The following is a 24,772-nucleotide window of genomic DNA, read 5'->3' on the forward strand; positions in this document are numbered from 1 at the left end:
CGCACGCACAGACATCTTATAAATCATAATATAGACTAGAATACAGGTTTACGCGATAACTGTACGTTTGGATAGATACTGTTGATGGGGCCATTAGTTGGGTTGTCAAAACTTGTATGTTTATATAAGTAGGGTTGTGTTTGGTAGTTACTTCTCTTAATTGTATAGTAGGTAGGGATGGCTTTTCGAGGAGCACTACGAATCCAAAGGTTTGGACATTGAATTATTAAAAAAAACACGCCCGCCCGCCGCCAACCGCAAACGCCGCAAAAATAAAAACGACCGCTTCCAACCGCAAACAATACCGCAAACGCCGCAAAAAACCGCCCGCATTGCGCGCCCGCCCGCCGCCAACCGCAAACTCCGCAAAAAAATAAAAACCGCCCGCACCGCACGCCCGCCCGCCGCCAACCACAAACGCCGCAAAAAATAAAAACCGCCCGCCCGACCGCCGCCAACCGCAAACGCCTCGAAAAAATGAAAACCGCCCGCATCGTGCGCCCGCCCGCCCGCCGCCAACCGCAAACGCCGCAAAAGTAAAAACGACCGCCTCCAACTGCAAACAACACCGCAAACGCCGCAAAAAATTAAAACCGCCCGCATCGCACGCCCGCCCGCCGCCAACCGCAAACGCCGCAAAAAATAAAAACCGCCCGCATCGCACGCCCGCCCGCCGCCAACCACAAACGCCGCAAAAAATAATAACCACCCGCATCGCACGCCCGCCCGCCGCCAACTACAAACGCCGCAATAAATGAAAACCGCCCGCCCGACCGCCGCCAACCGCAAACGCCTCGAAAAATGAAAACCGCCCGCATCGTGCGCCCGCCCGCCCGCCGCCAACCGCAAACGCCACAAAAAATAAAAATCGCCCGCATCGCCCGCCCGCCCGCCGCCAATCGGGAACGCCGCAAAAAAGCGCTATTCTACCCATATACATGTCCTACCCTACCTATACCCTACCTACACCCTTCCCATACCCTTCTCATAGGCTCTATTCCCACCTTACTCTAGTGCATTCCTATAACCACCAGTAATAATTCGTAACATAACATACCTACGTTCTTAACCCTAGAACGCCTAGGGGGTGGGGGGTGGGTTGTATCAACCCCCCCCCCCCCTGAGGTTTTTTCGAAATGCACGCTTAACGGCTTGTTGTAGCGGGCTGAAATTTTCAATACCCTCTGGGGCAACCTTTGCGCATCTTTTGCCGAAAAAAAAATTGATCGGGTCATGTCAGGTCACGGGGTTATGACGTCATAAGAGATACAGCCTCCGGCCGACAGTTACCAAACGTGTGCGCCGAATCCCTAGGTTTTCTGCCGGTGATACCCACATTGTTTGATGGATCATGATGAAACTTCCCATGCATGTTGGGGCAAGCATTGGCTATCGTGTGGTGCAAGAAAATTGACCGGGTCAGGTCAGGTCACGGAGTTATGACGTCATAAGAGGAACAGCGTCCGGTACTATTTTTGAAAAGCGCCCGAACCACTATTTTGCTAATTCTTGTCACCTCAATGGGAATATGCAGAAATATTAGCTTCTATAAGGAGCAAATGGACCTTCCAAATCCAAAAATACAATCAGATTTCAAAAATTTAAAATTTTGATTTTTCGAATTTCTGCCGCCGACTGTGACCTTGCCGACTTCCGGCGCTCCCAACGCGCCATTTTTAGAGCTAGGGAAACGAAATACATACCAAACGATAGAGAATTGATCATGGAACACGATAGTGAAGGTTTCAAGTCGATATCTCCCACCGATTTGCCGCAATCGCCGCGGAAAGTTGAAAAAGTCTATTTTTCCGAAAATTTGACCTTTGACCGGTCAAAAGTAGGTCAAATGTTGACCTAGGACCAAAAAATATACCACCAATCGCGAGATCTCGTTGAGAGCAATCCGTTGGTTTTTTCCGCTAAGCTCTACGACCTTCCGTTTCGAAACGCCAGGGGGGGTCGTAACAACCCCCCCCCCGGTCGTTCGTGTTATGAGAAATGGCCTGGTCGTGCGAGGGTTAACATGAGCACTGTAAACTACTCTAATTGTATTCTATCACATTCGTTTGTTCAATATCATGGATATTATTAATGCTGTAAATGGTGAAAGGTTGTTCTCTTGAAGATTGCCAGGTAGGTAATCGTGTGCGCATACCTATCCAATAAGTGCGGCTCGCATAGCCGCCCAAACATTCCTTTTTACTCGCTAGATGGCAGGAGCGTCAAGCGCCTGAATGGACGCTGTGCCGCAGTGCCGCGTCTGCCGTATCACCGCCTGAATGCACACTGTACCGCAATACTGTCTCTAGGGCATATGCACACATACAGATGGACACATTTGTTTTGAAATTATTTTTGTTTTAAGTGCGACCAGATTTACCCCCGAGAAACTGATTCTGGATACGCCTCTAGCTAAGGAAAAGTCGCCAAATTTCGAGCCCCTAAGGCGATTTTCCATCGACAGCAAAAATACTACAGGTGGGGGCCGATGCCCCCCCCCCCCACCAGTAATAGGGTTGATCGATAAAAATGTCTGATACTATGAAAAGGCAGGAATAGCTATAAGCAATTAATGTAACCCTAGCTGATAGCTGCTAAGAAACACACTAAACCTAATCGCACCAAACCTGCACCAAATTTGTATTTACCAGATGGCCGTCGTGAACCGGCTACTATCCATTGCGTGGCCACTCCACCTTTCCTGTTTCGCGCTAGATGGCAGAGCCATCAAACGCCTGATTGCATACTTTACCGCAATGACGGTGCTGGCGAATAAAGCCGCCTAAGTGCATACTGTACCGCAATGTCGTGTCCGCCGCCCAACCTTTCCTTTTACGCGCTAGATGGCAGAACTATCGAACGCCTGATTGCATACTGTACCGCAATGTCGCTTCTGGCGGTTATAGCCGCCTGAGTGCATACTGTACGGCAATGCCGTGTTGAAAGTTGGTTCGCTACTCTTAAATGAAAACACAGATTAGGGTGGATAGTGACGGAGAATGAGCGGCAGAGGATTTAGAAGCATTGAGACACATTATTAAGTAAGACAACATGCCAACTTTCAGCGCAATCGGCCCAGTAGTTACCGAGATATTGCAATTGTTGCAAAACCAACACCTCTTCGTTTTGCACGTGGCACGTGCATTAGTGGTCACCCACGTACATCGGGAATAGTCCAATACTTGGTAGAAAGAATGAAGCTACCCTACAAAAATTACCGCATGTAAATCGGTCAAGTGGTTGCTGAGAAATAAGCCTCGCAAAAGCGTGACCACGGCCGGCCGGCCTAGAATACATGTTTACGCGATAACTGTACAGATTCGAGATATATGTTTAAGGGGATTATTAGTTTGGTTGTTAAAACTTGTATGTTTATGCCAGTAGGGTTAAGTTTGTTTACTTACTTCATTTAGCTGTATGGTAGGCATGTAGGTATATGCGCTTTTCGAGGAGCGCTGCAGATCCGAAAGTTTGCTCGCTTCGCTCGCACTTTGCTCGCTTCGCTTGCTCGGTAATAAATTTATTTTATTTACTGGTGAAACCTGAACCTAATACCTGTACCTGCGCCTATACCTGATGCTAATCGAAAACCTGTATTCTTTAAATCCACAGAGTTGACTTCCCGAGCTGGCTCTCATCGTTTTCACTCAGTTTGGCAAGCGAAGAAAATGAGCTTAGAGCGCGTGCTCTCTGCTCGGTGCCGGCCTCGGCCAGCCTGGGGCAGAGATGCACGCGCTGACGCGGCACCCGTGGTCCGATTGCGCCCATTTTTTGATACGATGGTCCGCCCCACCCAAAGTTTGTGGTCACCAAATTTCACGTCGATACGCGGCGCCGTGCCGGCGCAAGAAGACACATACGGCTGACACACACACAGACAACTTGAAATTTATTAAGTAAGATTGTGAATTGGACTTAAGTGATTTAAAGTATATTAACGGAAGGTAAAGTGAGTTGCCGTTTTACCTACGCAATGCAAACATTTATGTAAGTACCAAAGTCAGCTCAGCTGTTGATCTCGACCGTAACCCCGTTCCATTCATTCCTGCGGTGAGCCGAGCGGCGCGTGCCTCCCTTACGTCACGTCGCGTCGCGTCACCTCGCCCTGTCACGTGACACGTCGCACGCGGGCGCGCTGGGCAGCCTAGGCCGAGCCGAACACTTGCGAAGGAGCCATCACTGTCGAGCCCCCGAGCCGAAATGACGCACAAGCCTGGGCGCCGCAGTCACCGCTGCGTGTCGTGCGGTGCAGTCTGCTCTTACGGCGCTGTGTATTGCGGTGCAGTCTACTCTCGCGGCGCTGTGTATTGCGGTGCAGTCTACTCTCACGGCGCTGTGTCGTGCGGCGAAATCTACTCTCACAGCGCTGTGTCGTGCGGCGCAATCAACATACTTGCATTGTGATTTGTGGTGCAGGATAGCTGATAACTACATTAGACGATAATTGAAATGCGAAGAGGGCGTTAACGCAGCAGACGTGCCTGCTCAGAATTTAGCAATTGAGTCGATAAATCAAATAGAAAGTGATCATCTGCTGATATTTATTTTTCACAGCGCTGAAGTGTGTTTTGCTACTTTTTGCGGCAGCTGTGTGGCAGTGGATGTGACTGTACCGATGTTACGCCCATTCGACCTTCTGAGTCAGCGTTCCGGACTGCAGGACTGCACGCTGGTGGCCCGTCTCCCAATCACCACCGGCGCTGTCGGGCGATGTACTCGTTTGAGCGCGGCCAGCAGCGACTGTGGCGCTCGCACGTCAGTCTGAGGAGTGACGTGTCCGACTCGTACTCGTGGTGCTATTTGTACGAGCACGGCGGCCGCTGCGAGCCAGAGGGACAGTCCGAGATTGAGCTGGATGACTGCGGGCCGGCCGCCCCCGCCGCCGCCCTCGCCGATCGGCCTTCGGCGCATTGTGGGCGGCAGAGGGCGGCAGCTCTGGAGAAACTCTCAGAAACTTTGTCTCACAGGGACAGATACAACAGACTGCAGGCCGAGCGCACGTCCAAATATTTCAAGGGCCCTTCGGTCAAAACTCCGCTCAGAAAGGAACTGGTGGAAATATTTGAAAAACTCGGCAGCAATCGTGGCAATGACAGTGGTTCAAAAATGAACTTGGCGATGCAGTCAGAGACCAAACACCCGAAAAATGAGATAAGCGGTCTAAGACGCCAGCAAAGAGGGGCTAGATACTCTCTTGCCTCCTCTAGATCTGACAGAGATTCGCACGTTTCCGACACGAGCAGCAAAACGGGGTCTTGGGCATCTAAAACCACAGAGTCGGACAAGCCTGGCAAAAGCCATAGCATATCATCTTCTGAGATTGAGAACATCATGAACGGGCCTCAGATGGTTGAAGTAAGAAGAAAGCATTCTCCCAGCGAAATGACGGCTTCACAGAGAGGGTCCGTTGGACGCAGGCTGGTCTCAGCTTCAAAGATTCCTCTCGCTATTGGCGGGTCTCCTTTACGGACTCGAACTCGACCCAATACCGCTTCAGCAGAGCGCAGATTTTCTTCCAGTTCAGCGGTAACTCAAGGTGCAAATGGAGGGCCTGGAGACCCTCAGAGTCCCACTGACAGGCAGGTGTATCAGGGTAGCTCCGATGAGAGGTCTACTGACCCTCCAGGTCCCATTGCACCGTCCTTTCGCCCGTCATCGAATCGTCTCATTGATGTCAGAGCTGAAACCGCCAGAACGTCTGAGATTCCAGTCATCAGTCAGCCTGGTGTTTACAATGAAGCTGCCTCTGCCAGCCCAGCAGCAGACACCGCCCGCTCTCACTCTGGCAGAACTGACCGGCAGACACGGGCTCCTCCCCTCCGTACGGTCCCGCCATCTGGTCAGACTTCACTGCTGCCATCTGGCACCGCTCCCTCCACCGCGGCGGGCCAGCCACGCGCTGCCGGCACCCTCCCTGCCACTCGGCTCTCGGTGCCCGCTGATGTGTTCCCCAGCGCTCCGAGCCGCTCCGCAGCGGGTTCAGCAGAGGTCAGTACCGGTGGTGGAGATGGTAGCTGGTGGGTGTCTCTCGGGGACCGCTCGCCGAGGGTATCTCCGCGGCTGGTGACCGGGGCACCAGCGACAGGCCGACCGGGGAGGGGGAGAGGCGCGGCGGTCAGAGGTCCGGCTGGTCAGACGGAGGGAAACGGGAGGGTGCTGAGGCGGACCGGACTCCAGAGCAAGCAGGGACAGCCGGCCAGCCCAACCGGGACGACCGCCAGCCACTCTGGCAACGGCAGTTTGAGGAGACGTCGGGGCGTCGGTAAAACAAGCTCTCCTGTGGGACAGAGAGAATCCAACCTATCGTCAGATCGACGCCAGTTCCTGGATAAGCAGCACGTACCCATTCATAAGCCGACTCAAGCTGTCACAATGACAAACGCAGCAGAGAGCGAGCGCCATGGAACTTCCGGGGCGTCACGGCAGCCCAGTTCTTCGGCCGTCAGGAACAATTATGAAGGACGCGCTCATTTCTCCAGAGCCCGGACCACCGCCGATAAACCAGTGTTGGTGAGTTTTACGAACCAAAAGTGTAGCGTAGGCATTTGTCTCGTTCTATATTAGCCCAGTGCCTATGAGCGGAACAAGTAATTCTTTCGGTAAGATTTTAACCCGCGCGGGGCTGGGGTCTCCAGCCGAACGCGCGGGGCTGGGGGGGGGTAAATTTTACCCCCCCCCCCTGTTATCTCCCGAACTAATGGTCCGATTTGGAAAATTCAAACGCCAATCGAAAGCTCTCATCACGAACTACTAAAAACATGTACTTAATTTAAAGTTTGAGGTCAAGGTCAAGGTCAGGTCAAGGGTACAAATTGCAAGTTTCTACAGTATCGGCCTTGCACCGTAGTTGCCGAAGAATGGAGTCATGGACTGAGACTGATCGCCCAAAACGTGTTCTTAGGCTACCAAGACAATATTCGTTGCATACAATATCATTCAGAGGTCAAGGTCAAGGTCAGGTCAGGTCAGGTCAGGTCACCAAAAAACAAAATATAGAAAAGGGCATGTGCGACACATGTTTTATGGGTCATTTTACTCATAGAATTCAATAGGCACACTCAATAAGTGATATGGACCACCTCTGGATGAATTTCAGGTCGAGGTCAGGTCAAGGTCAGGTCAAGTGAGGTCAAATTTTGAAGTTGGTTGTTAAGGCCTAAAAAGGTGTCTATCTGATGCAGTTTTTCACGGCGAATCGAATGGTGCTATTTTTGTTTCCGTACGAGGTCTAGAACTTCCAAAAAAGTCATTTTTCATAAAATTTGTGTGTCGTGACGTCATAAAATTTTGAATAACTCCCACATTTTTGAACCGATTCTTCTAAAATTTGGTATGTAGGTGCACATAGACCACTTCTCTGACATATATTCCGGTTTTTTTGATAGACTCAAAATTTTGGATTTTATAATGATTTTCCCAAAAAAGTCAGTTTTTTGAAAAAATTTAGGCCAAAATCCAAAATTTTCAAAAAACCGAGATAGCCATTTGATAGACAAAGTAAAATTACGTAAAACCTTTTTTGTTACGTCTTGATTCCTTTAAAAATGAAGATGTTAGCGGCGTTTGAACTTTTGCCGTTTTTCAGGCGAAAATGGCGAACATGACGTCACTAAAACGTCAATCTCTCAAAAATTTTCCGACGGATTTCGCTCAAATTTTCAGGGAACGTGTCAAATTGATGTAAGAAAAGGTACTGAAAGTTTGGCGGCGCTGCGCGCCTCCGTTTTTGAGATATCGCAAAAATTCGCGAGGGGGGGTAAAATTTACCCCCCCCCAGCCCCGCGCGGGTTAATGAATAAAGAAAGTATGCAGGTGAGTACTTGTCCTGGTGGTACATGCATCGAGTCTTTGACCTTCATTCTACATAGGTAATTTTTATGAATAATGATTTGTTACCACATGCTTTGAGTGCAGCATTCTGCTAACGGAGAGTTCAAACGTCAATGATACGAATACAAATCAATTTTATTATCATTTCAGTTGAGTGTCTATGAGTCATTGCACGGCAGCTGTCTGATGTCTGTCTGTCTGACAGCCCCGGTGACTGCCGCCCGCCCTATAGCCTGTCTGTGGCCTGCTGTTTCAGCAGCGCAGTCCGCTGACTGACCGGGAACGGGGGCTGGCGCGGCGGGCCTCCCAGCTCAGCAGTCAGCTGTCACAGCTCGAGGTGCGCTGTCGCCAGCTGCAGCGGGAAAACTCCAGACTGGTCAGTGGAAAATGCACCGGGCACAGTGTTACTGGCGTGCAGCCTTCATTATTCCATTGATGTTTTGGCCGCCGATGGCGATTTGCAGCTGTGCCATGCGTAGCTTGCATGCCATTAGGTACAACATGTACCGCATGGAGACTTTCTAAGATCAGCTGCAGTGCTTGCGTAACAGCTGCCAGGCCCAGGTGAAGGTAGTCAATGGTCATAAAATGGAAAAGGCTCAACTGTGAATGCTGCGAACTTCCCAAACTCTCACGATAATGTTAAATCAAAATACGCTCTGAAAGTCTACAACATTCAAACCTTGTGAATTAATGCTGTTTTTATGCTATTGTTGGAGAAAGGTGCTGCACGAGGCACTTAAGTGAGGTATGAGCCTTCTTAAACCCGCTTCCAAAGAAATTGCGAAAAAGTTTGGACGCTAAACTCTCCCCCATAACCACGTTGTCTCTAACTAATGGTTTTGAAAAAGTTACTGACACTTCCCAGTCCAACTTCAGTAGTCTGGAAATCCCCCAGTCTGGAAATCCCAGTCTTGAGTAAAGCATACAAAAGCTCTCGATTATGGCGTCCGCTTGCCTAGTTGAATCTTCAAAGTCTGATGACCGCATTAATAAGCCACACCAAGAAAATGGCAGCATTATGCTAAACATGGGACATTTCGCGCATGAATATGGCGTCCGTCACTCTGTGGTCGGACAGAAGGTGAAGCCGCTCAGCTTATGTTGATCCCTCTCCTCCGCAAAATGCGAGAGAATCAGACAACGCTCTCTTCCATCCACACAGCCCGAGGTGAGCTTCGGGCTCGTGAGCGAACAATGTTGTGGCGATTGACTATGTACTCGTGTTTGCAAAAACTCACCAAATAAACTCACTAACGCAATACGATTAACCCGCGCCGGGCCGGTGCTCTGCGATTCCGCGCCGGGCCGGGGGGTGTCTGAACACCCCCCCCTTCTAACTCGGCTCCTGGGCCACGTAGCGACACTCGGTAAGCGGCAATCGAAAGAACGTCCAAAATAAGGACGAAAACACTTCGGTCATTTTTTTGGGTCAGGTCAAAGGTCGGGTCACCAGAGGTCACCAAAGGTCAAATGTTCATTATTTCAACCTTTTGGAAACTACCAACGGCTATCTCGGAAACCGATAGAGCTACAGCGCCGCGAAAAAGCGCATTCGATAGCCCTTTTACAGACCTTTCTGACTAATGTTCTCAGATTTGACCTCAGGTCAACGGTTTAGCCTCCAGAGGGCAAAAACTAAAAAATAGCCGGTTTTACGAAAAACGTTTTTCGGCAATAACTTTTGACTCAAAAGAGCTATGCCATTATTTTTGCCACCATCGTGTTCCTCTTGTCGAGACGCGTCGAGTTAACTATAATTTGACCTTGAAAGGTCAACTTGAAAATTTGACCTCAGGTCAAGGTCATGACCTGACCGGAAAAGGTCATGTTGCATATCAGTCGATCCGCAACGACGAGCCGAACACATCTAAGACGTTTTCAGCGCTCTAGCACGTCTCTATCAGACGTTATTAGCGAAAAACTGTTAGATTCTGTTCGTGACCTGAGATGACCTCGGGGACATAACGAGGGGTCACAGTTGCCATTTTCCGGTTCAGTGTGTCCATTTTACCTACAACTCGGTGTTTGAGAGTGTCTAGAAGAGCGTTCGTGCAAAACAGACGCTTTTCAATTTTCTCCAATTGACTTATAATGGAGAGGTCGCAAAATTGACCTGACCTTAGGTCACCGGTATCAAATTTCCGAGATATACATTTTATAGATAATGTTACTCCAATCAATCGCTGAAAGTTTTAAGGCAATCAATCAATCGGTGTAGCTAAGACGAGCATTCTTATTTTTTTCTGAGGTGAGGTCACTTGGCGTGACCTGGTGACCTGACCTAAGGTGACCTGGGTCTGAAATTCTCACAACATGTGCGGAAAAGATGCACAAATAGATGTGCCAAAAACGGCGGCGCTTTGCGCCGCCGTTTTTGAGATATCTGCGAAAAACCGCCAGCGGGTTAAATAAACGTATATAATATACAAATTATTATACATGCATATTTTTGAATGATATTTCCCCCGTATTTAAAGTGTTTTATATGCATACATATATGTAATCACTACTTGGGGTATTTTCTACCATCACAACGCGACGTAGCACTAACGCTACGGTCTGGTCATGGAGACGAAATCCGAGTCTGACCTGTCTCGAATGGTTTCGTAGCTGACATAAGCCCCTTATAGAAATGCACCAATTGATTTGAAAGAACATGTCTCTCCACGTTCACTGAACCTGAAAATAAAGGACTTCTTTGTCATCTTATGTAAAAATGACCATTGACATTGTATTTACACAATAAAGGTTGAGCAGAATATCGTGGTAGCGTTCCTGTAATGTTTTGGTGTAACTATGTACGCTGTGAAACTATTAAGATCTACTGACGATAACAAGGCAGCGTTCAATTCGTTCATGCCTATCGGAAGTCAGTTTTGAAACTTTTCGGTAGGCTGTCTGAAGTTTTCAGATATTGTCTTAGAGATCTTGACTTGATCGGCGGGGCCGCTGACATGTAGTCATGTTTTCTGATTTGGCTTCAGAGCATTCTTAGGCGTGGGCAAACGATAGGGGTTGTGAATGCGCCTGAACAGTATAAAAGACCTTATCAAAAATATTAAAAAAACATTGATTTTTGCACTCGTTGAGTCAATGTGATAAGATGTTCTACAATTAGGTTTAAGATTGGAGATAAGTATTAGATACAGACATTAGAGATGTCAATCGGATACCAACTTTTTGGCATACCGATACCAAACCGATAACAACTTAGTATTTGGTATTTCAATCGTAATGTGTTTTGTATTTTGTTGGTATCATAAACCCTCACTAATGTATCGGTAAGAAATCGGTAAAAAGTTGGTATTTCCCTTATTTTCTCACGTTGGTTTGGTTTCGGTATTTTCCCGTAGTTTTGGTTGGTATTTGGTTTGGTATCGGCATATCGATTTTCCGTAATTGACATCACTAACAGACATGGTATAAATGCTTCAACACTTTTAAACAATTGGGAAGATATTTAAAAGCCAACAAAAAATGGCCGTGTATATGTCTGCGGTAAATAGAAACTGTGCTACTTGCAGTGGTAAATGGATCCACTATATTTGTCAGTTAGCTTCATTTTCTCTTTCATTCATAAGTTACACCAATTTTCCAGTCCCCTCCACATCGGAGGTCGATTTAGGGCCCGACCGCGGGGCGAAAACAGGCTATCGGGTGGTTCAAAGCCCCTGCCTGTAACCCACCAGCTATAGGTATATACGAGCAGTGCCCACTGCGCACAGCACAGTGGGCATTGGGCACCCCAGATCACCCCCGTCCGCCCATTTCAATTTGAGGTCGGCCGGCAGCCTGGGGCCTGTCGTGTTTCACGGCACGACGCTACAGTGCGCTACGGTGTGGTGCGGCGTTTGAGACGAATTGGTCGCAGCAAACTCGGGCGCGCCAGCGTAGCAAGCGTCCGAGGTTGTTGATGTTACCATGGAAACCCAATGCACCGATACGCTTAGCGCACTATTGCGCCGAGCCGCGGAACAGGGCCCCTGGAGATAACCACTGATGGGTAGGCCGTACCGCAAAACACCGGTGTCCTGCGGTACAGTCTACCTGTCAGTTGACTCGCCGATTCCCGGCTGCGGCTAGTCGGCAGCACAAGGGAGGCTTGAACGAAACAGGAACGAGAAATAACAGATCTTTCAGAACGTTCGTTATGTTACTGGCGAATCCAGAAAGGTGGTCATGGACGTTGCGGGAGACATACTCCCCAAAAAGTCTCCAAATTAAAAAAAAACTCATCGGCTTTCGATTCTTTACGCACTGTTATGCAGTTTAAAACAATTGTTTCCAATAAAAGCTGCTTAGTGTTCGTGTTATTCTCGGAAAACAAGTAAATATTCATCGATTTCAGACGCTGCGGGGGGGATTTGCCCCAAATGCCCCCTTCCCCTGGATCCGCCAGTGCGTAATGTAAGATCAGACGTCAATACATTTCCAATCACGTTTTGAATTTGATGCATTTCCCTTGTCTTACTGAAAATAGCCTGTAACCAAACAGTTCATGTTCGGTGCCTTGCCATTAGAAATAGAGGAATGCGTATGCATTTGCAAGTAACAGTGAATGCTGACGTTGAGTGCCGGTGCTGGTTGACAGAGGGCCTCGATCGAGGCGGAGCGTCAGGGCCCGCTGGCAGCCAGGGCCAGGGCCGTGGAGACCAGTCGAGAGGCGCTTCTACTCAAAAAGAAAAACCTGGAGCTCGCAACAACTACGCGCAAACTGGAACAAAAAGTGCAGGAACTCAAAAAAGTATGTTTTGTTTACATATACTTTTTTTGGTACGGTATCCAGCATTGAATGCAGTCATTTATCACTGTGTCCTTAATCTCATCGTTAATTGTGATGTTTTAACCCTACCTTTAATATTTGCTCTTCGATTTTCATGAACAGGCTAGATCAAATTTACGAAAATACCGATTTCATCTTCCTCGAAGTCTTCTGATGGTGAAAACATCCTTCTAAACAAGCTGAGTTAGATATATATCTTGTTATTAAAGATCTGTTTCATAGCCTCATGACCTAGGATCAGTCCAATGACGTGTGACGTTTTCTATCCCCTCAGGATATGTGCGAGAGAACAAGGCCAGAGGTCACTGGGTCTCAGACGGCGACTCTGCTCCATCTACCACTCCGAGCTCGACACCGCTCAGCGGCCGTCGCACCTCCGCGAAAATCCCTCCCGCCGTTAGCCGCGGCTGCTGTCAGACCAGGAAAGCCAGCAGTCCGGCGCACACGAGCTACGAGTCAACCAGCCGAGCCGTTGGGGAAGGACGAATCGCCTCCGCAGCTAACCAGCGCTGGAGAGAAGCTAACAAATGAGGAGAAAAGGGAACTATCTGCTACACAACTGATGTGCGCACAAACCAGCGCACAATCCCATCAGCCTGACGCTGCTGTCGCGGAGAGCCGGTCTCTGCTGTCACTGAGCGACTGTGAGCCACGGGAAGGGCGACGGTCGGGGTCTCCGGAGGTGTCAGCAAGTCGACTGAGCCCTACTGACACCGACCGACAGGTAAGGGACCCTCTTACGTGGGACATCTTTTTGAACATTTATTTTAGCTTGAAAAATATTTAACTGAAGTCCAGCCTACATACGCCATGATACATGTATATTATCGGGCATATAAATGATTTATATTATCATATATTAACCCTCGCCCGTATTGGTGTTTTTCCAGCCGCGAACGTATAAGGGGGGGGGGGTCCGTTGGACCCCCCCCCCCCTTGCCGTTTCGCCCCTGATCGAGCTAGAGCTTCGCGGAAAAAACGAGCGTGTTGCCCGTCACGAGAGGAAGCCGATGATACCTAATTTTAAGGTCCTAGGTCATTGGTTGACCTTGCAGGTCAGGTCAATGACCCAAAAGTCGGGAAAATCGGGACCTGTTAAAACGTCGTAAAGTGTGGCTGCTATGGGGGTTTTCGGGGCGCCGATCACGAATATCATGTTAGTTTTGATCACAGATGATGTCTTTATGCATTTAGTCCAGGTCGGGTCAGGTCAGGTCAGGTCAACCAGTAGGGGTCCTGCCGGGTATTCCTAGTAGGTGTCAACCGCCTCTGACAGCTTCGTAACATGTTACGAAGGTACCAAAACTACTTCGTAAACGTTCATATGGTTACTAAATTCGAATTCAGCTAAAAAAACTGGCCTAGAAACATGTAAAACTCGAAAAAGTGAACCGAGGTCACCAAAGGTCAATGACCTGACCTGACCTTCAGATGACCTTGACACCCACCCTAATGCATGGGGGCAACATCATATCACATGTTTGAACGCTTGAAACCACGAAAAGACTGCAAACGCGCGGCTAATGCGAGCCGACATACGCCGAATCGCGATTCCGGCCAAACATGGTCTCGAAAAGTAGGTCACAGGTCAAAGGTCATTGGGGTCAGGGTCATGAAATTTTCAGGGTGGGTGTAAAATTGATCAACGCGAGGGTACTGAAAGTTTCGTTGCGATCGGCCGCTTTTTACGCGAGTTATTCGCGAAAAACCATGGGGGGGGGTCCGTTCGACCCCCCCCCCCTATACGGGCGAGGGTTAAGAAGTGTCCCAAATATGCCATCCAAGACCATGCGCTTGCATTGCCTACTGGACAGTGGGACTCCTTGCTGGGAGTTGTGATCCGAGCGCTCAGCTGTTAAGTCCCGTCTGCCCCGCCCCTGTCCCGTCTGTCCTGTCACAGTGCTTCCCTCGCTCTATCGCTGTGTCCCGCCTGTCCTGCTGCTCTGTCTCCGGCCTGCCCCGCTGCTGCTGGGGCGGCATTCTATCCCCGTCGACCGGACCTGTCTCGTGCCCCAACTTCGGAGGCCGGTGTCCGCGGCGGCGGCCCCGTCGACCGGGATCATGGGATATTGACCGCACCACAGACTGCGACCCGAGGTTCCGACGCTGCAGGCATCCGGACGTGGAGCGGGACAGAGAGAGAGAGAGAGAGAGAGAGAGAGAGAGAGAGAGAGAGAGAGAGAGAGAGAGAGAGAGAGAGAGAGAGAGAGAGAGAGAGCGAGAGAGAGAGAGGGAGAAAGAGAGAGAGAAAAAAAAAGAGAGAGAGAATATGTGAGACAAGAGTTAGAGGAAAATGAAAGTGAAAATGACAAGAAGAAAAGAAAGGAAGAGAGAAACACAAAAACACAGGACAATAAAGGAGGATATTAGAGGAGCGGCGGGAGGGAGCGAACGATAGGGCAGAGGGGCCGGGGAGGAGTGATGGCGCGGCTAACTATGTGTCTGTCTGATTGGCCGGGACGGTGCTGGTCGGCGGAGCGGCGCCCGTCCGGACCAGCGGCCACCGATACCCGGCAGCCGGTCCGACAAGTGTGTGAGGGTAAACACAGCGGGCCGCCGGGGCCGGGCGATCAGACACCCACCGGCGCGGCCGGTTACAGGTGTGTCCGACACAGAGGAAAGAGGGAGGGAGGGAAGGAGAGAGATTCGGTGCCAGGTGAACGAAACGAGCAAGACGTATAAAATTCAGCAACATCTGACGGAGAGTTAGGTAGTGGATGTCATCTACCTGAGGAGTGCAGATGACTTTTGATTTTGAATGACGCACCGGAGGTATTGCCTTCAGTTTGTCAATGACGTCTTTCCTTTTTCATTTCTTCGGCATCATTTCCTCGGCGGGCGGACATCGTTTCACAATGCACGTTTTCAAAGGCTTCGTTCATTCAGCGGCGCTCCTCAGCGCTAAGTCGGGCTTCCACTGCGGTCGGCCATTGTCCCCGGTCCGATCCGATCCGCTAACTGGGCCGGCGGACGGCCGGCGGTCCCAGCCGCTCGCTGACGACCTTCGCCGTGCAGTCTGTCCGCGGGCGACTGAACTCCGCCCGACGGCCGGTAGTTGGCTCAGCGATGGCTTTGTAGTGACCTACCGTCAGAATGGCAGGCATGACACGGCCGTAAGGTATGTCTAATTACGTAACCATTGTCGACCTCGTGAGCTTCACTGCACGCTTCTAGAAAGGACAAGACGTGCGTTTATTCCGTCTATTGAATCGACTAGTGTAACACAAAATGTCTAGGCAGGTGAAGCGTATACGCAGGCCTCGACCCACCACCGTAAGTCCTTCTTTCCCACTCTCTCGCTCCGTCTCTGCCCTCCCGTCGGCTGCCCATGCCCCGCGGCTCGCGGCCGTCCGTCAGCCGTCGGTATACGGTCACGGCGGTGACTGGCGCGCCTGATTGGTGGCGGCGCCAATTGCTCCGGTTTCGCGTCGTCTGGCCGGCGGGCCGTCTGAGCCGGGCCGGGCCGCCGCCGCCGCCGCCGCCGCCGCACGCGCCCGGCCCCCTATCGATTTTCGCCGGCGTCGCCCGGGCCTGGCGGCAGTAGGCGGCGGCGGCGGCGGCGGCGGCGACGATGGTCGGCCGCTGACTCAGGCCGCCCAGCTGAGGCGACAGGACGCGCCGACCGCCGTCCCAGGCCCGACCGACCAGTGCCGCGCGACCTCACCAATCCGCGACACGTGCTGACGTGCGCTTGACGTGTGGGGGATGTTTGTGACGCGCTGGTGACGTTTGTGGAGCGGTGATGACGTTTGTGGCGCTGGTGACGCTGGTAAGGTAGTGAAGGACGCAGATGAAGGTCGGACTGTGTGTTTGTGGAACTGCAGGGACATAATGATAAGGTGAGGCGATGCTTCGCTGCTGTCACATTCCGTGGTTTGCGGACGGGGTCCGACGAGGAAAACGCGAGGAAAGTTGTTGTTGAAATGAATTCGATACAGCAAACTATGTTGTGCAAAGAGAAATTTCAAGTTATTAATACTCCTTATGCTACACAAGTGAGCACTGAATTCATCTTCCATAGAAACAATCACATTCGGCAATAAAAACAGCATAGAGCGACATTTATTTGTAAGAAGTCGCCAAAGTTTTCAGAGTTCCTGTGCTGCGTAAATGTCGCTAGGGTTTCCTAGTGTCCGTTTAATGGTATTATATGCCATTATCTTCCATTAGCTAATCAGCTTATGCCCACCAAATGCTGATCGATTAGAAGCTAATGCTACAAATACTGCTACTCCACATCATTTAGCATTAGCTTGTCAGCTTTGACCAAACTTTGACCACCAAAATATGATTTCCTCTGCCGCACGCTTTTTTCGATCGTTTCCCGATCGGTTTTCCCGAGTTACTCAGGATGTTGATTGTCGAGCAACTTTGGGGAATTGTTTTGCATTAAGACATTCATTTTGGGCAAATCTTTCGACGCTTTTCGTCGTCTGTGCTGTAGGATTTGATTTAAAAGAGATTTGATCATGTGAAAAGAGATTTGATCATGATCAGAGATTTGATCACCTAAAAGAGATTTGATCATGTGGACCTACATGGTTCACATTGTATGGGTGCTTAAAACTATTCGTTCCAATAACGCCGACCCGGATTACACAACATCCAACAATGACACTAATAAGCTGAAGGAAGGACTCCTCCTCATGGGTTGATCATCAGCTTGAAAGCAAATGTGAATCAGGCACCTTGTTCTCCACCTCCAGACTTCAGCCCATATCATTTCTTCAGCCAAGAACTTGCGTAAGAACACGTAAGGGGACCGCGTCTATTATTGGCTGCCCATTGGGGCTGAATGGATGCGGGTAATCGTCCAAGTTAATGGTCATCCGCTCATTTGTTTCCATGCACTTTATGGGCGCATTGGGCTAAATATTGGGTCTTCGAGGGGGCATGGTCTGCATGCTCAAGGCCCTATATACCTACCCGAATGCTCCTTTGAAAGACACCAATGGTGTCTCCGCGCGCATAAATCATGAAGCACTAAAAAAAAAAATCCAGATCAGTTTTGGCAGATTTCACAAAAAAATGACAGAGCCCCTAGAGACCGTGCATTACCCAATACCTATGCTGATGTGGCGCAGGGGTTGCCATTTGGAGCACCTCCTGCAAGGGAAGTCGACTGTAGACATGCATTATTTCTGGTGCAGCTACTTTTGCAATGTCACAAGGAGTTGATTGGTGTGTATTTCAAGTCCGTCAGATGACTGTAGCTCAGATGTTATTGGCGTTTAGCTGAGTAAACTTTGTGTTGGGATGCTTGGCATGTTCTCATTTTAGATTTCGTTTATGGAGCACCGAAAAAAGATTTGATAGTCGGATTTGATGATGATAGATAGGTATTTGATAGTCGGATTTGATAGACGTTGCTTTGCACCCCAAAGCAACGTTCTATGTTGATTTAATTCCCAAATAAACAAGCATACCATTAGACGCGCCTGAGCATTAGGAGCAGAATGGTGTAAAAGTCATAGTTCTGCAACCATGCTTGGCGAAGCTATAAAAAACGGACACTCTGACTCCAAGCAACTCATTTATTTTAACTTAACAAAGCAAACAAAAAGGTACACAAAAACAAATAGGATTGGTGCAAAAGCATGAAGCTTAACTCAAGGTACCACTCGACAGTAAACAATAACTGACAAAACATGACACCACCGGGACTAACATAGCAAACCAACATAAACACAAATTAAATGAAAGACGAATGTGAACGAGGGTACATACGAGTATGAGATAACTCACCCGCTGAGTGGCCACCGCCCCCGCCGCCCGCCGCAGTGCCATTGCCCTGACCAGGAAGACCTGACCTTAGAGGTCACCGATTGACCTGAAGCCTAAAAGTTGCCAGTTGCTGCGTCTTGTTGCGACACACAGGCTGGTTTATTCTGCGAAACATTACCTAAATTATGGACAAGACTGCGTGAGGAGGGGCCCTCCCACCCCTTTCTCTCGATCGGAGCCTGTTCAGAAAACCGATGGCTCCGGCGAGGGTCAAACTGCTTGAATGCGGTGGCGCCTCTTGCATTTCTTTCATTCGAATTCTGCCCACCCCTGAAATTATCGATCGTACGAAAGAACAAAACTCTTGCAACTGATGCCCAAAAAGCGAGTGTCAGCACTTCTCACTAAACCCTGCTTGTGAATGGCTGACCTCTCGTGAACGCTTAAACTGACCACCCCACCTTAACATTAGTTTTGGGATGAAATAGCCCCAAATTGGGGTCCCTGGCTCGCAATTACCGGTTTGGGCACTCACAACATCGAGAAAATATTTAATTCAGAGATAAATAACTTCAAAGCCTGCAGTTTTCTGATTCTAATGGGCTAATGCATTTGAATGCCCCATTATCGATGGGGCATTCAAAAGATATGCCCCCCCCCCCAAAAGATAATTATCGCTCTGGTGGTACTTACATACTACCTTGCGCGCGACATCTGTCAGTCTTATATCCATAAACCGGTGAATATGTTCTTTGTAACTTAGTAGATATTCACTTTTGATCTTTCTTAACCTTCGCCCCAGTGGGGGGGGGGGGCATATGTTACCACCCTGTCGCGTTTTTCGCGTGTAAATAAAAAAGCGCGGCGCGTAGCGCCGCGCCGCTTGGGGTAGCTTTTTGTACATCAATTTTGGACAATGTGTGAAATTTTTGACCCCAGGTCATGTCAGGCCAGGTCACCAGGTCAAGTTAACTGACCAAGCCTAAAAAAGTTTGCAATCATGTCCAGCCTGCAGTGTTTGCCAGAAAGGTTTCAAACTTGGTGGATTGCATGATGTTATGGGCGCCTACAATTTGTATATCTCGGATTTTTCATATCCCTGACCTAAGGTCAGGTCAGTGGCGTGACCTTACCATTATAAGGCAATGGAGAAAAATGAAAATGCCTCTAGATCCGTGTGTACGCATGGGAACAGTCCAAATATTTCAGAATCACAATGATTTAGTCCACTCGTGATGACCAAGGTGTCATTTTTGCTGATAGCCTCTAGACAGGTCATCTGAGGTCACTTGAGGCTACAAACAGTGTTTTGCCAATAACTCGCGATTGGAAAGAGATAGAACGCTGGGGATGGTCTCATTGTGTTTTTCTTGTTGAGACCCATCGACTGATATGCAACATGACCTTTTCAGGTCAGGTCATGACCTTGACCTGAGGTCAAATTTTCAAGTTGACCTTTCAAGGTCAAATTATAGTTCATTCGACGCGTCTCGGCGAGGGGAACACGATTCTGGCAATAGAAATGCCGTGGCTTTTTGTAGTCGAAAGTTATTGTCGAAAAACACTTTTCGTAAAAACAGCTATTTTTGGAGTTTTTGCCCTCTGAAGGCTAAACCGTTGACCTGAGGTCAATATTGATAATGACCTTTTCAAAAGAAGAGCTCAAAAGCTATCGTTTGTTCTTCAATGCGTTTTTCTAGCTACCATAGTTCCTGAGATAGCGGCATGTTTTCTGAAAAATATAATGACAATTGGCAAATTTTGACCTTTGATGACCTCTGGTGACCCCAATATTGCTCAAAGGTGAAAAATGACCGAAATACTTTCAAACGTACGCATTGAGAGCTATCGACTGCTTTTTACTGCGTCTTTCTATCCCTCTTAGTTTTTGAGTTAGAGGTGGGGGGGGGCATATGTTATCACCCCCCCTCTAACTCAAATTTCAAAAACGAAGAGGGCTAGAAAAACGTGGTAAAAAGCAGTCGATAGCTCTCAATGCGTACGTTTGAAAGTATTTCGGTCATTTTTCATCTTAGAGCAATATTGGGGTCACTGGAGATCATCAAAGGTCAAAATTTGCCAAATGTCATAATATTTTTCAGAAAACATGCATTTATCTCAGGAACTATAATAGCTAGAAAAACGCATGGAAAAGCAATCGATAGCTTTTGAACTCATCTTTTGATAAAGTCATAATCAAAATTGACCTCAGGCCAACGGTTTAGCCTCCAGAGGGCAAAAACTCCAAAATAGCTGTTTTTACGAAAAGTGTTTTTCGACAATAACTTTTGACTAAAAAAAAGCCACGACATTTCTATTGCCAGAATCGTGTTCCTCTTGCCGAGACGCGTCGAATGAACGTATCCATCACCACAGACCACAGTCGCACAGCTAGATCCACAGCAACTTACAGACAGTTCACACAGTGCCACGTTCGGTCCTCGTCAGCTCGCTGCCTCTCAGTTGGTGCCAAATCCATCACCACAGCATGACCCAGAGTCCAGACAGCCAGACAGAACCAGCCAGCCCAACGGCCATAGACACAGATGGAGTCTTGGTTTTCCTACTGTATCGATCTACCGGCTACAGAGTATCGAATGAACTGGCCAAGTTTGTCATATATTCCAGTGTGGAAGTTCGGCTGATATCGTGATCAAAAGTCTGTGCAGTGCAGTGGTCTAGACTAAAGGTCAAAGGTGGTAATTTTTAGTTGGTTATTGCTAACCGGGAACTGACTATCCGTAAGTGAATAAATAAAGATTTAATTGTGCTTGTCTATTTGTTATGTCAGAGCTACATCAGTCTAAAACAAGTATTTTTGATGTTTGTTATACATCTCCAGGCTGGCGCTAGTGCATTAGCTATGCTCAATAAGCTAGCGTCCATTCAATAGTGTGGACACGACACCATTTATTGTTCTAGCCCGAACCTAACTCTTATGTTTCTCTATTCAGAAGTAGGTATCGTTTGAAAACATATAGTTAAACTTATATAACGAAAGCTCGTAAGCTCTGGTAATTATGTGCTTATTAGGTAGGACTTGATAAGACACAAGCTGGAATGCTTCAACATTGCCGAAATGTTATGAAAGCATTTAGTGGAGTTATCGCTCTAAATGGTCACTATAAGGCGTGTTATGAACTGTTTTATTACTAGCGTAGCTCGGCAACCTGTGGGACTCCGGACTCGTTCGTACATATTTTGTCGAATGTTTTAATGCCAGCTGCTCTAAACTCGTGATTTGGTCAGCAAACAGTTACACAATGCAGTCTTGCCGACAGCCCAGCCGCTAACACATAATATAAAAGACGATATCAGCCAACAATAGCAGCAGACGACCGAGAGGTATAGACCGCTCCGTTTACTGCTTTATCACAGATACTGTGTACGATCTGAGGCCCGGTGGGTGGTGGTGAGAACGCTGAGGCTGTGCAGACGGAGCGCGGTGGGTGGTGGGCGGTAGACGGTAGGCGGTGGGCGGTAGACGGTAGGCGGTGGGCGGTACACGCGGTGGGCGGTAGACGGTAGGCGGTAGGCGGTGAGCGATGAGCGGTGGTCGGTAGACGGAGGGCGGTAGACGCGGTGGGCGTTGAAGTTGTGGGCGGTGGGCGGTGAAGCTGTGGACGGTGGGCGGTAGACGCGGTGGGCGGTAGACGCGGTGGGCGGTAGATGCGGTGGGCGGTATAAGGTAGGTGGAGGGTGGTAGACGCAGTGGGCGGTAGACGCGGTGGGCGGTAGACGGTAGGCGTTAGGCGGCGGGCAGTAGACGGTAGGCGGTAGACGGTAGGCGGTGGACGGTAGACGCGGTGGGCGGTGAAGTTGTGGTCGGTGGGTAGTGGTGAGGACGCTGAAGCTGTGGACGGAGCGCGGTGAGCGGTAGGCGGTAGACGCGGTGGGCGGTGAAGTTGTTGGCGGTAGACGGTATAGGCGGTAGGCGGAGGGTGGAAGGCGCGGTGGGCGGTGAAGTTGTTGGCGGTAGACGGTATAGGCGGTAGGCGGAGGGTGGTAGGCGCGGTGGGCGGTGAAGTTGTGAACGGTGGGCGGTGGGCGGAAGACGGGCGGTGGGCGGTAGACGCGGTGGGCGGTAGACGCGGTGGGCGGTAGACGCGGTGGGCGGTGGGCGGAGGGCGGTAGACGGGCGGTGGGTGGTAGGCAGTAGGCGGTAGGCGGTAGACGGGGGCGGTAGACGCGGTGGGCGGTAGACGCGGTGGACGGTAGGCGGTAGGCGGTGGACGGTAGGCGGTGGACGGTGGGCGGCGGACAGTAAAGTCGTGGACGGTGAGCGGTGGGCGGTGAAGCTGGGGAACTTACACCGGTGCGGGAGGCCGGAGGCGTGGCCGGGAGAGCGCCGTCTCCCGATATCGGCCCAGGCTGGTCACGTCTCAGAGGTCCAATCTGACCAAGTGCCGTAGTTACGTGGCGCCGAACCTCGGCGGACCTAACGGATGGGATCGGAGCGCTGCTGGAGGCGGCTGGCGGCTGGCGCAGAGGCGGGGCTGGCCTGCGGTCCGCGCGCCGCAGAGGCTGGGCAGAGGGCAGAGGACAGAGACTCCCACCCCTGGACCAGGCAGAGGACAGAGACACCCCCCCCCCCCACCGCGCGGGTCTGGGCGGAGGACAGAGACTCCCACCCCTGGGCCAGGCAGAGGACAGAGACACCCCCTCCACCCCGCGGGTCGGGCGCGGCGGTGTGGAGCTGCAGTTCGCGCGGTTGGCTTGTGCAAGTGGCAGTCAAACCATCGCTCGGTGTCGACTGTCGTTGCGTAAGGGACCGGTTAGTGGTTAATATACCCTACTAAATAATTTCGACACCGTAACAGCAGCCCAATGGCGGTATATACATAGTAGTGGTAGGTCTGACAGGCTGCTCGTTGACCTACTAGAATTGACCATTTGGGCTCTACGAATAAATTTCGAGAGACGAGAATTCTGTGTAGGTACCTGTGAAACAAAGACACCCAGCCTGCGGCGAGGCACACCGATATGAGGTGCAGTCAGTCTGCACGGTTCAGTTGCCGGTAAAGCTGACCAAAGAGCCTGTGACCGCCTGCAGTGGTTCTCCCCGGTACCCTGTGACCTTTGCGGAATCTGGCGCTTTATTTCCCAAACATTCAAATGGGTCTTATGACTTGTCATGGATGATTTAAGTCGAACACGATCAAAACGCCGCTAAACTAGGCTTCTGCTGTATTGTTTTGAAGCTACTGTCAGGCAAACAAATCAATAGTAGATACCCACAGTTTGAAGGAAGACTGATTTAAAGCGTTCGATCTTGAAGTCATACAGGAGCAATACTTATGTGTAAAAGTCTCGACAAAAAGTTGAGCCTACACGTCATATGCCTATGCATGTGGGCAATGAGTAGGTAGTACCCACTAGCCAAGTAGTAGGTACCTACGTACCGGGTTGCAGAAATATTGATTATCATTGCATCCTTTTGCAGGAGAAAGGATGCCGCTCAGAACCTGGAAAGGTTGAGAAGACATCTCACGACGCGAGGTCCCGACGTGTTCTGTCCGAATTAGCTAAGGTGAGATCAAGGCTCTATAGGGTGAGATTATCTAGACTTATTCTAACGATGCGTTTTGCGTTTGCGTAAACTTCTTATGTTTGCTATCGTTGTTGTCCAGTACTTACTGTAAATTGTTCAATACAGTTACAAGTGATTTTATCCGTTTTAGCAAAGTTTGAATTGAATTTGGCAAAGTTAGTGCAGAAGTTCTTCTGTCAAGCTAATAAGACAGAGCAGAAATTCTACTGGCCGTGAAACATTACAACGGACGGATGCCTTGCCAGTATCAGGCACATTCTAGTGTCGAAGCTGTACCTACATTTATTTGCAGTGTAGGCATAGGCAAGCGCATAAAGTCGACCCTTACCTGGCAAAATTTTTTATCGTTGGATGTTTTTCAATAGGAACGTGATCTTGATTTCTTACTTGAGGTAAGAAATCAGAAATCTTACCCACGCCCCGTTGAGGTCTGGCAGGTTCCAGGTTCTGTTTGGGGGGGGCAAAGGGCGCCCCGTCGTACCTCCGGAACCAATAGTTGGATCGGAAAAATTAAAATGGTATTGGAAAGAAGAGCTCTTCGAGATGCGCAAGATTCTATTGATAACCTCGATATATGACCTGTGACGTCACAGGCAGTTCAAAACAAGTTTAAATCGGTTCAATTTGCAACGAGAGGTCGGTCATAAATGAGCGCTCTAGGTATCTAAAGTGGGTCTGGGTATGCTGTATAGTTATCATCAGGGGGTGTCGAAGTCTAGTAGGAAAATCTGGCAAATTCCCTGCGTGACGTCACGTCGGGGATGACCGACGACACCTTGCACTGAAAGATACGGCAGAACGGCTATTTTTGAAAAATGATTAAAAATACTTTTGTGCTGTTATGACACATAAAACGCTTTTCAGCATGTACCTCATCATGT

At 49.5% G+C, this 24,772-nt stretch overlaps 1 long non-coding RNA gene across 1 annotated transcript; it reads left to right on the forward strand.

Moving 5' to 3' along the window:
• The first annotated feature begins 12,503 nt into the window (after positions 1-12,503).
• LOC122383101 lies at positions 12,504-23,849 on the forward strand. Its single transcript, XR_006256778.1, has 3 exons — positions 12,504-12,577; positions 12,891-13,340; positions 23,784-23,849. It is a non-coding gene; the product is annotated as an uncharacterized LOC122383101 (long non-coding RNA).
• The last annotated feature ends 923 nt before the right edge of the window (positions 23,850-24,772 follow it).

This window comes from Amphibalanus amphitrite, unplaced genomic scaffold (genome assembly GCF_019059575.1).
Source record: "Amphibalanus amphitrite isolate SeventyFive unplaced genomic scaffold, NRLGWU_Aamphi_draft 000155F_arrow, whole genome shotgun sequence".
NCBI classification, from domain to species: Eukaryota; Metazoa; Arthropoda; class Thecostraca; order Balanomorpha; family Balanidae; genus Amphibalanus; species Amphibalanus amphitrite.